At 41.3% G+C, this 5,454-nt stretch overlaps 1 long non-coding RNA gene across 1 annotated transcript; it reads right to left on the reverse strand.

Annotated features, from left to right (window-relative positions):
- Positions 1–2,636: 2,636 nt before the first annotated feature.
- On the reverse strand, positions 2,637–4,878 carry LOC109236918. The gene is made up of 3 exons (XR_002069562.1): positions 4,722–4,878; positions 3,446–3,503; positions 2,637–3,303 (listed from the first exon to the last, which is right to left on the reverse strand). It is a non-coding gene; the product is annotated as an uncharacterized LOC109236918 (long non-coding RNA).
- Between the last annotated feature and the right edge of the window lie 576 nt (positions 4,879–5,454).

Here is a 5,454-nt window from a genome sequence, read left to right on the forward strand (position 1 = left end):
TACCGTTATCCTCGAGCCCCATTTAGTATGAGGACCCTTGGGTGGATAATACAAGCGCCACTTCTGTCATCGATCATGACTCTTTTAACGTCCGTATCAGCGATACGTAAAGTGATAACTAAAGCATCATAATGAGGGAAAGACAAACCGTCGGCATCGGACTTATCGAAGGTGATACAATCTTCGAAGTCCTCATACCGTTCATGGGCGATGGTCCGCTTTAGTCCGTGTGTGGTGGCGAGTTTGACGTGATTGATCGCTGACTCGTCGCCACCTCCGACGATCATGTTTATCGTGCGCGCTGGGGAAGGTGGCTTCGGCGGCCCGTGGGGTTGTTCCCGTCCGCGTGCAAAGTTGATTTTTCCTTTGTCGCTGAGTAGCTCCCTCAGGTATCCCTGGTTCAGCATCCTGACCACCTCTTGCCGCAGGCCTATGCAGTCTTCGGTTTTGTGTCCTCGTTCCTGATGGAACTCACATAGGGCGTTTGATTTCCTTGTGGCAGGGTCTGATTTCATCTTCTGCGGCTAATGCACCTTGGTGCCTAGCTTCTCCAGTGCGTACACTATCTCTGAAGGAGATACACAAAAGTTATGGGCGGTTAGTAAAGGGGGCGTACCTCTTTCGTTTCATAGTGGGACGACGTGTCACTGTAGTGCGTCTGTATGCCTTGGTGGCAGATGGGAGGATCTGGTGTATGGCTGGTGTCGATCTCTGTTGGAACGGGGGAGTTGTTCTCGTCGTCCTTCGTTCCGTCGATCTCTTCTCGTTTCTGAGTGTATCGCTGTTAGCCGTTGGGTCGGCCCATTAAGATCATCCTCGTTCGCTCGTACCTCGGCGCAATAGGCATTGTGGATTTCCTCCCATGTGGTAGGGGGATATTTCATGAGGCGGCTCAGCAGCTTCCTGGTTGCCCTCGAACCATCTCTGCTTAGCCCGTTCTGGAAAGCGGCGACTGCCATACCTTCCGATACATTTGGTAGACTCATCCTTACCCTGTTAAACCTTGCCAAGAAGTCCCTGAGTCCCTCTCCTGTGTTTTGCCTGATGGCGAAGACATCGTTGACCCTGGCCTCCGCTTTCTTTGCGCCTGCATGGGCTGTGACGAATTTATCCGCCATTTCCTCGAACGTTGTTATTGCCTTAGCCGGTAGCTGAGAGTACCATGTTGAGGCCCCTCCTGTCAACGTCTCGCCAAACTTCTTCAGCAGAACCGACGGTACCTGTTCTTTCGATAGGTCGTTTCCCTTCACAGCGGTGACATAGTGGATCAGATGATCCTCGGGATCTGTGGTTCCGTCATATACCCTTAAGTAGGGTGGCATCTTGAAGGTTTTTGGGGTGGAGTGAGGAGAAGCTTCTTCGGTGTATGGTTGTTTAACGAACCTTCCCACATCGCGATTTGGTAGCAACTTGGGAGCACCGGGGATCTTGTCGACCCTCTCCTGATGTTCCTTCATTTGACCGCGGAGCGCCTTGTTTTCGCTTTCCATTTCTTCCATCTTCTTTAGGATGGCTGTTAGCGTGCCATCGTTGGTCTGTGTCTCGATGGGTCTGTTATTTACCGGTGTAACTTCCGGTTCACCTACTGCAGCAGTGGTACCTACCGTTGGTGCACATACGATGTTATTTTGCGGCGACCTCTCAACCAAGCCACTTAGAGTGCTTGTTAGCCATCTTTCCAGTAGCTCTTTGACCGCTGAGGGTGCTTCCGTAGCCGCAGATGTGGAAGCTCCTTTTTCGTGCAAGATCGTCAGGCCTTCGGATGGGGAAGGTGAGATCTCTGCACCTGGTGTGATGCTAGGGGTTTCATTCAGGATGCCATCGTCACTGGCCTCGTTGAGAGGGCCCAGGAGATTGGTAGTGACACCCAATATGGCTTTTGATCTTGTGTTATTTTCGGCCATTTTTTGTTTTTGAGTGGTGTTGAGAGTAGTAGTTGGTTGATCTCTAGGTGGATACTATGATTTTGATTCTCGAAATCCTCATAGACGGCGCCAAATTGTTTGGCTCAAAAGTTAACGATGTACTTTGTAAGCGATAAAACAATCAAAAAATAGAGAAGGGGTAAATCGTAATCAAATATAATAAGCCTAGCGATGCAAAGATGATAATATTGTTGTAGATCTAATATTGCAAAGTGACAACGTATGTTAGTAAGGTATTTTCGTCAGAAGTAGTGATATAGAGAGAGAAAGACAGAAAATGAGAGAGTTGTATTAGATCAGATGTCCACCTTTTACAATGTGGAGGTCTCCTTTATATAATAGGAGACCTTCCTCGAAAGAATCAAAAAGTAACAGAGATAGGTAACATCTCCCTAGTATAGACACTGAGTTCTAAACGACGTCGCTTTGGTCCTCCCGGCCGAGTCGTACCCGCTACGTTGGTCGGCGTACACTCATTGGGGGAACCACTGGCGTAGAGATACTGAGGGCCAAATTTGACCCTATACAAACTCTAAGGTGTTTCAGTTTACAGAGCATTTTTTGAACATCATATTATTGTTGGTATTATATTGTAAACTAAAGCATATACTTGATGGCAGAAAAATATATATGTGCTAACCAAAAGGAAATAATTCATAATGGATACGTCAAAATTATCGTATTGATGTTCCAAATCTACATGTTGCCTCCTTATCATAGAGCATACAGAAATCTTTTTTACCATCTTGTGCAATTTTAAAGAACTGCTGACAGACATCAGCCCAATTTATTTCAACTAAGAGTTTCTTATGGCTGTTCACATTCAGGAAATGTTCGTAGGGGGAACTGGCACATCATCACAGTTCTAGAGTGGGTGATTTCAGAAATGATGAAGAAACCACATGTGATGGAATAGGCACAAGCTGAGGTGAGAAAGGTACTTGAAGGGAAAAGTAAAATGACAGAATCAGAACTTCAAAAGCTAGATTACATGAAATTGGTTATCAAAGAGACGCTGTGAATGCATCCACCTTTACCTTTGCTACTACCAAGAGAAGCTAAAGAAAAATGTGAAATTGGTGGCAACGAAATACCACCAAAAACTAAAGTCATCATCAACGCGTGGGCAATAGGTATACATCCAGAGCACTGGAAAATGCTGAATGCTTTGAACAAGAAAGATTCGAAGATTCTGCGTTTGATTTCATTGGGACTAATCTTGAGTACATACCATTTGGAGCTGGCAGAAGGATAAGTCCAGGGACATTATTTGGAATTGCAAATGTTGAACTTCCACTTGCCAAGTATGCACATGGAATAAAAGTTTCTTCCTTTCGTTTTTTCCTCTGTTATTTGTTACTGTTATATTACTGTAAGTCTGCAACACAATGAGTAGCAACACTACACTTAGTATTTCACATTTCTTATAGTCCATAATATGCCCAAGTGTAAGAAAAAGCACTCTTATCTAAGTGTCTGCAGTAGTATATGTTGGAATATAGAATAGGACCAAAGATTACCAGTCCATGTATTCCCTGCTCCTATTTGCTCGATCTCATGTTGATACATCTAAAACAACTTAAGAAAGGAATAATAACAATATTAATACTTCTTGTTTCCCAATCAACTGCACTAGCTTTGAAATTGCTCTTTAGATATACCTATCTAGAACTGGAAACATGCAAGAACCGTAAAATAAACAAGCAGCATTAAGAGAGCAAATATCAGATTTGTCAACAAAGGGAAGCAGCAAACAAAATCTAAGATAATATGGAAATTACTGTAACCTTCTCTCGCCAAAACAGAGCACTTTGAGAAGATTACTAGAGAACTCCAAATATATAGCTCTTAGAAGCCCTTATGAAATTAAAATCTTAACTTCCCAAAATACCAACATTTGTATATGTAATTGCTAATATTAATCCTAGCAAAATAATTAAGATAGCATAAAAATGCTTTAAAAGGTTAAATCCTAAAAATCTAGAGGCGGAAGCATCGTCTGTCCAAATCTCTAGTTTCCTTTCTAGACCTATAAACCCTAAACTTTAGTTTGGTTGTGCTAATCAAACACAAGCTTCCTCTGTTAGTGATCCCTTCGACCATATAAGAATCCTCTGTGCTACTCTCCTCACTTAAATTAGTTGTCAAACATCATAATGAACTTGCCAAAGAGTAAGACACTAAAATGAGCAAGGTCCGTTACGTTCATATAAGAGTTTCTAAATTTTTAAGTGTCTGTTGCAACTGGGGTTTGAATGTTTCGATATAGTTTCTTTGCTCGAGGACGGGCAAACATTTCAAGTGTGACTTTGCATAAGCTTCACCGTTTTTATTTATTTATTTTTAGAAAATAAACATTACTTCTAACTCAATTCCAGAAAAACTTTACTCATGAGGTGAATATTTCCCAAAACCATATAATATAATAACACATTTCATCAACAAATGTGGCACACAAATTGTACTATGCTGTGACTCAAGGTATGAAGAAGACAAAAAGAATAAGAACGAAAACAACAAAAGGGAACATCTAGCTATAAAAACAAGGATCAAGGAACCAATACGAAAATTTATTGTCTCCTTTATGACTTATTTTCTGGTGATAGCAATTGCATACTGCTCTTTCATTAGCTTAATTTGATACAGCCACATCAAATTGCAAAAATAGTTATCTATATCTCACCTTCATTCTGCTTACAATACTCATTTCACCCTAATTACAAAAGCATTATCAGTAATTACATCCAGAAAACATAATGATAAGCCAAAATGCTAAAATTAATTTCAGAAACAGACCGTGGATCGGAGAAAAAAATTTGGACCATTTCTCGATTTGTGCGTGTCATCCTTGCGCAGGGGCCATGCTAATCTTCTCTGTATCGTTCCAATTTTATCGGATGTCCCCGAAGGGACGAGGTACTAACTTCTGGTCTGAGCTGATAAACTCTTTAAAGTTTTCTTCTGTAGACGATGTGGTAACCAGGTTAGTTGGATCCCAGCTGGACTCTTTAGGTTTCTGGTTACTATCTGAATTACACTTGCTGAGATGGGCCGGCCTTTTTCACTAGCTGAATGGCCTTTCCTTTTGGGTTTTACGTCCAGCTCTACTAACTCTAAGCCCAGTAGTGAATTTTTATGGAAATTTTCGTTCCTATACCATATAGGAAACTATATTACCAAATATGTTCATAGTTTGCATATTACCCTTCATGCTAATAGTATTTCTAAAAAATATAGACAATTCATTAAATAAGGAATCACTGTAGCTGTAGGCTTCCTTATTTAGGCGCGCTAAAATTGGGAGATTAAATATTCTTCTAGATCTTCCACAACGCAAATCACGCACATTAATCTTCGGGAAACTTACACAAATGTCCCAAATAAATCTCAACGTACCAACCTCTAGCCATTAGTTATAGACTTACCAAAACTAGCCAACAAAAATTAAAAAATCAAATAATAGGGTTTTTTCTCTCAAAGAATCACATGCAAAACTCACCTTCCATATTTTTAAGCGTGATTAGCAACA

Source organism: Nicotiana attenuata, unplaced genomic scaffold (genome assembly GCF_001879085.1).
Source record: "Nicotiana attenuata strain UT unplaced genomic scaffold, NIATTr2, whole genome shotgun sequence".
NCBI classification, from domain to species: Eukaryota; Viridiplantae; Streptophyta; class Magnoliopsida; order Solanales; family Solanaceae; genus Nicotiana; species Nicotiana attenuata.